Here is a 7,323-nt window from a genome sequence, read left to right on the forward strand (position 1 = left end):
TGCTACACATACAAGTAAAAAGGCCGTACAAGTTTTACAAGTTATCAGCCCAAATTTCATTAACACGCGCATTAACTCGTTTTGAATGGAGCGTAACTACACGCGCCCCACTCAAACGGTTCCTCTTCGTCTTCTTCTTCTTCTTCTTCTCTTCTTCTTCTTCTTCTTCCTCTTCCTCTTCCTCTTCCTCTTCCTCTTCCTCTTCTTCTTCTTCTTCGTTTTTTTTTTTTCGATTTTCATGGTTTCTAAAATTCTTTTTCTTTTTCTTGCTGCACGTTCTTCTTCCTCTTACTCTTCTTCTTCTCCTTTTCTTTCGTTTCTGCACGTTCTTCTTCCTCGTTTTCCTCTTTTTCTTCTTCTTCATTTACGTCTTTTCTCTCTGTTTTCTCTTTTTTTTTTTTCGATTTTTCATGGTAAAATCGTTTTTGAAGAAGAAGAAGCAGCAGAAGATGAGGAGGAGAAAGAGAAAGAGTTCTGAATTATGCATAAGATGTACTTCAACGAATTTTGGTTTGGGTGAATTCTTGTAACCGTTTGGGTGTATTTTCTGTAATCCTTTGGGTGTATTTCTGTAATCATTTGGGTGTATTTGAGTGATATCTTACTGATATCTATGGGTGTATCTGACTCATATCTATGGGTGTATCTTACTGATATCTATGGGTGTATTTTTCATTTCAGAAAAAATGGCAGGCAGAAACCAAGCTGAAAAAAATGTAAGAACAAATATATGTCTTCGATCAAATCAGTTTTTCATAATAGAAATATATCTAACTCTAATTTTGCTTTGTTTACAGCAAATCAAGGACCTAAAGTGTCCAACCCATCTGTTGAGTGAGAAATTCAGAAATATGAGCGAGGAGAAGTGATGCAATAAGACTGTCCAGGCCATCCTCATTGTTATTGAGTCCATTTTGTCAGATAGATTCTAATGATATTGTCACTGATTAATGTAATTGTTATATACTCTTGTAAGAAATTGAACACATGGTGTAAATATATTTGATCCAATTATAAGTAAATTTTTTTCCATAATTAAACTCTCTCTGGTGTATTCAAAATGTCTGATTTACAGGTACTATAATATGAAGTGGTGATCCAGATAGATTGTAACCCATATATGACGGTCTGCATAGAGATCTGCATAATACACCCAAACACAGACTATAAATACACCCGATAAAAAATTAAATTTACACCTCTACTGCAGATTTTAACCCAACACTACCTGAAAGCCACTTGTTGTCCACAAGACCAAAATTAATTAAACTCTCTCTGGTGTATTCAAAATGTCTGATTTACAGGTACTATAATATGAAGTGGTGATCCAGATAGATTGGAACCCATATATGACGGTCTGCATAGAGATCTGCATAATACACCCAAACACAGACTATAAATACACCCGATAAAAAATTAAATTTACACTTCTGCTGCAGATTTTAACCCAACACTACCAGAAAGTCACTTGTTGTCCACAAGACCAAAATTAATTAAACTCTCTCTGGTGTATTCAAAATGTCTGATTTATAGGTACTATAATATGAAGTGGTGATCCAGATAGATTGGAACCCATATATGACGGTCTGCATAGAGATCTGCATAATACACCCAAACACAAACTATAAATACACCCGATAAAAAATTAAATTTACACCTCTGCTGCAGATTTTAACCCAACACTACCTGAAAGCCACTTGTTATCCACAAGACCAAAATTAATTAAACTCTCTCTGGTGTATTCAAAATGTCTGATTTACAGGTACTATAATATGAAGTGGTGATCCAGAATTCCAAATAGATTGGAACCCATATATGACGGTCTGCATAGAGATCTGCATAATACACCCAAACACAGACTATAAATACACCCGATAAAAAATTAAATTTACACCTCTACTGCAGATTTTAACCCAACACTACCTGAAAGCCACTTGTTGTCCACAAGACCAAAATTAATTAAACTCTCTCTGGTGTATTCAAAATGTCTGATTTACAGGTACTATAATATGAAGTGGTGATCCAGATAGATTGGAACCCATATATGACGGTCTGCATAGAGATCTCCATAATACACCCAAACACAGACTATAAATACACCCGATAAAAAATTAAATTTACACCTCTGCTGCAGATTTTAACCCAACACTACTTGAAAGCCACTTGTTGTCCACAAGACCAAAATTTAGCAGAAAATCATTCCAATTCCTATCAAATGAGTCTTTGCTATGAGGGTTTCATTTTTTCTCTTTGCTACATGTAATCAATTGATTCTTAATCTCGTTTTTCTTCCTATTTGTGCTCCACTTCGCCCTGATTCAGCTGACAATCTGAGGTTGAATCATCTATTATCTTCAAAACGAGTTCAAACTTTGATTTCAGAAACCAGAAAATCGAAAAGAAAACGAAACTGGAGTTACAGAGAGAAGAACTAACGTCAATGACGAAGAACAAACCAATGAGAAAGAAGAAGAAAAGAACGATCGAAAAACCAGGGAAAGACACGCGAGAAGAAGAACGATGAAATTTGGAAAGAAGGAAATCAAAGAAGGAAACAAATCTTTTAAATTTGGTAGTTATACAAACGCGGGATCTTTGTATAGCGCGTGTAAGTGACGTAGGAGTTGCAACGCGTTTTAGTGGATTAGGCGTTAATGAACTTGTAATAGTTACAAGCCCTAATCACTTGTATACTGAGCTTTCCCCTTTGACTAATAGGTAAGATTGCAAAACTTAATGATGTTTTTGAATTAATCTTCTCTCACTTATTCAATTATGATAATAATAACATATGTGTTTATCTTACTTAATTTACAATACCCTATGTTAGCCATTCCTTTAATAATTATACTATATAGCATGTTGATCTTTTTTTTTTGTTTTTTTATCATATGAACCTAGTTTTTATCATAAGAATCAAAATTTTGGCCACGTGAACCGCAGATAATTTACTTAATTTGATAAAATTTTTATTTTTCAAAAACAGTTTTTAAAAGATAATTTTTTAAAGTTTTAATACTTATGTTTGATAAATTATATTAAAAATAAATTTTTAATGAACACAAATAATAATAATAATTATATTTGGTAAAATTATTTTTAAAATTTAAAAATATTATAATAAATATTAATGTAAAAATTAAATTTAAATATTAATTAATGCATAAATTATATTATTTTTTTATTTTATATAAGTAAACTTCATTTTTAAAAAGTTTTATATTAGGTGCTTTAAAAAATACATTTATTTTTTAAAAGCTGTAAACACAAATACATGATTTTTTATATTTATCAAACACAAAATAAAAAAATTTTATTTTTAAAAAATATAAATATCTTTTTAAAAATTTTAGCAAATTAAGTCTACAGCTTTATATGCAAATTTTTGTATACTAAAACCATCAAATAATTTTTACTTGTATAGATCATTGAGTCTCAACAATCTTTATCTTCCTTAAAACAAAATCTTATTATGGTCTAATGTTTTTTCAACAATTCACTAAAGAAATATGAGTCTGAAATTAATTACATAGGTATTTTAGTCACTTTAAAAATTAAAAATTATAATTTCTAATATAACTAAATAGTAGCCATTATTATAAAAAAGTATTTGAGTCTCTTAAAATTAATTATAAAAAATTATTTTAGTCTTTTAAAGACAAAGTATAAGAGTATTTTTATCTTTTTAATTTATATTAAATTTTTTAATTTTTAATATAATCAAACAATTTTAATTAATATTATAAAAAAAATTTAGTCTTTCTTATCTTAATGATTAAAAGGGTATTATAGTACTCTAAATATAAACTACAACAGTATTTTTATTTTTTTTTAAAATTATATTCAAATTTTTAATTTTTAACACAATCAAATAATATGAATTAGTCCTATAATAGTATTTTATTTTATTTTTTTAATTAACCTTCAAAGGTTATTTTGTTTTCTTAGCTTGAACATCAATTATAAGGATATTTTAGTCTTTTTAAAAAGTAAGATTAATTCTAAAAATTTAATTTATTTTAGTCTTTTAAAAGTTAAGTATAAGAATATTTTAGTCTTTTTATATGTAAAATTTTTAACTTGAGTAAAGTATTGTTTTTGTCCCTAATGTTTGAGGTAAGTCCCAAAGTTATCCCTAACATTTCAATCATCCTATTTAAGTCCCTAACGTTTCAAAACTGACTCAATGTTGTCCTGCCGTTAGGGATCCGTTAACAGAATTGACGGCGGGACAAAATTGAGACGATTTTGAAACGTTAGGAACTTAAATAGGACGAAAATGTTGGGGACAAAAATGATACATAGAAATAAATTTTAATTTTATCCTTCAATAATATTAATTTTTTACTATACATAATATTCAATTATTTTTTAATCACATCTAAATAAATTACCCTTAATCATATTACTTTCATTTTAAATAAATTAATTTTTTTTATAATTTTACTCTTAAAAGAATTTTAGTTATCATAAAATGTTTGTAGAATGACTAGTATATAAACTTGCAGAAAAAATAATATATATACAATAAAATATAAATTATACCTTTTGTCTCTAATATATCAAAATTTTTTAAAATTATAAAAAAATAAATTTATTTAAAATGAAAATAATATAATTAAGTGTAATTTATTTAGATGTAATTGAAAAATAATTGAATACTATGTACAGTAAAAAATTAATATTATTGAAAGATAAAATTAAATTAAATTTTATTTTTATGTATCATTTTTGTCCCTAATGTTTTCGTCATATTTAAGTTCCTAACGTTTCAAAATCGTCTTAATTTTGTCCCGCCGTCAATTCTGTTAACGGATCCCTAACGGCAGGACAACATTGAGTCAATTTTAAAACGTTAGGAACTTAAATAGAACGATTGAAACGTTAGGGACAACTTTAGAACTTACCCTAAACGTTAGGGACAAAAATGACACTTTACTCTTTTAACTTTTAATACAATCATACAATCTTAATTAATCATATAAGGGCAATTTAGCCTTTTTAAAATCAATCTTAAAAAAGTTTTGTAGTCTCTTAAAATGAAATCTGGGTAAAACTTCATACTTGTTATAAAAAAATTCAAATATTAATTTCTAATATAATTAAACATACTTAAATATGAAAGATATTTTAGTTTTTTTTTAAAATAATACTAAAAGTTTGTTTTTATTTGAGTTTTAAAGAGAAAATCTTAGTTATTTAAATTAAATTAAAAAGGTATTTTAGTCTTATTAAAATCAAATTCAAACTTCTCATTTCTAATACGAGTAAACCATATGAATAATTCTATAATGGTATTTCAGTCATTTTAAAATTAAATTTAAAATATTGTTTTGTTATTTTAAAAATTAATTATAAGAATATTTTAGTTGTTTTAAAATTTTAAATTTATAATTTCTAATACAATTAACTAACCTTTATTCTAAATAGGTATTTTAATCTTTTTAAGATTAATGCTAAAAAAATGTTTTGGTATTTTAAAAATTAACTATAGGGTGTTTTAACTTTTAATTTTTTAATATTGAATTAAAATTCATAATTACTAATAGATCAACTACTATTAATTATTCCTATATGAATATTCGAATAATTTTAAAATTATTACATAAAGAATATTTTGGTATTTTTAAGTTTAGTGTTAAAAAATTATTTTTAACTTTTCAAATAACTCTGGAGTTTTAAGTATTTTAAAAATAAAAATCAAATTTTAATTTATAATACAATAAAATAAACTATAAAGATAAAAGGAACAAGTTCAATTCTTTTGTAATTAGCCCACTTTAAAATTTTAAAGTTAAATTTTGCAAATTTATAACTTCTTGTACGGCTCTAATAAGAGCCACTAAATTAAAATATTGTCGCCTAATCCTTTAGGCCAATACTACCATGATGAAGAAGTTATTCTTCTTCAGCTGCTGAAACGATGTGGAGGAACTATATTTGTTTTTTCTTTTTTTTTTGGACAGAGACCTGGGCCAGCAGATCAGCCCAGGCTAAAAAACAAAGAACCTCTGTCCCTAATCAACCTGGTACCCACTGAAACTCCCCAACTGTTTGCACGAGAGCAAAGGCTGAATTTTGCATGTTCTGAAGCGTCTTCGTCTTCGCAGCACCGGCGCAGGAATCAGAACTCTGAGCGCTAGTGGCCCTGTGGAAGTCTCACTGTCGGAGACCGTATTTTGCTAAGCCTCAAGTGTAACCCATCTAGTCACCGCAGTAGCAATTGGGTCCTCTCCGTCGATGTCCTCCATCGCCCAGGAGGTCTAATTCACAATGCCCATAGGTCTCTGCCGTTTTTACCGCAGCCAATCCCTCGTCTGTCTTCTTCTACCGCAGCATCCTCTCTTTTCATATCCCCTGTTTCAATTTCAACCCTACATGTGAAGATGTGGTTGAAACTCAAACATGGAACATCTGCCCGTGAGACCGCGTTGCCGTTGGTTGCATGCAGGTTCTCTGCCTCAGATCATAATGATCTGGATTGACCTCTTACTTTCCTGCCTCCATTCCCGGTTCGAACCTCTTCAATTTACCCCTTTTTTATTTTCTCTTTTAATTCTTAGCATTCTTACTTCATGTTCGAATCTCACTCCTAAGGATACTTCATATTTCTGCAGGTGGATGAGTGCTCCAGGTCGAATGTAACGTTTCTGATTCCGTAGCCTTTGCTATTGCATGAGCAAGACGATTTCCGTTCCTGGAGTCCAAGTCATTCCTTTTTCAAGTAAGTTTTCCATTAAAATTTGAATATCTTGGATTGTTGAGTTTGGAAAACTTGGATTATTATGATGATCAAACATTATTAATGTTAATTAAAAAATTGTTATTTCAGTATTTAGTTCCAATTATTTGTATGATGATTTTGTTAATGTGTAGGTTTTGATTATTGGAAAAAAGGCAACATAAGCCCAATATGATGAAAAAAAAAGTGATCAGCCCTTGTGCAAAAATATTACATGCAATATGGCTGAATTATTTAAAGAAAGAGCAAAGCTAATTGGGCCAGAAAACCTATATGCAGCCCAATACAATCTTTTTGATAGATCAACAAAGCCTTTGGTCCAAAATTAAAGAAAGAAGGAATGGAAAGAAAAGTGGTTCGGTTACCCACTCTCTTTTCATGGTAGAATTCAAATTTTAATTAAATTGAATGCATGCATGGGTTACTAGAACACAAAATTCAATTTGATTAAATGCTCACATAGGTAACTGAAGTCCACATTTCAATTTCATTTAATTTTACATTGAATGCTTTGTTTCTTATCTCTCTTCTCTCTCTTGTTATTTCGATTGTACTTCACTCAGGAAAGAAGAGTGAACAAG

The sequence above is a fragment of the Arachis ipaensis genome, chromosome B3 (genome assembly GCF_059453495.1).
Source record: "Arachis ipaensis isolate K30076 ecotype BB chromosome B3, ASM5945349v1, whole genome shotgun sequence".
Taxonomy (NCBI): domain Eukaryota; kingdom Viridiplantae; phylum Streptophyta; class Magnoliopsida; order Fabales; family Fabaceae; genus Arachis; species Arachis ipaensis.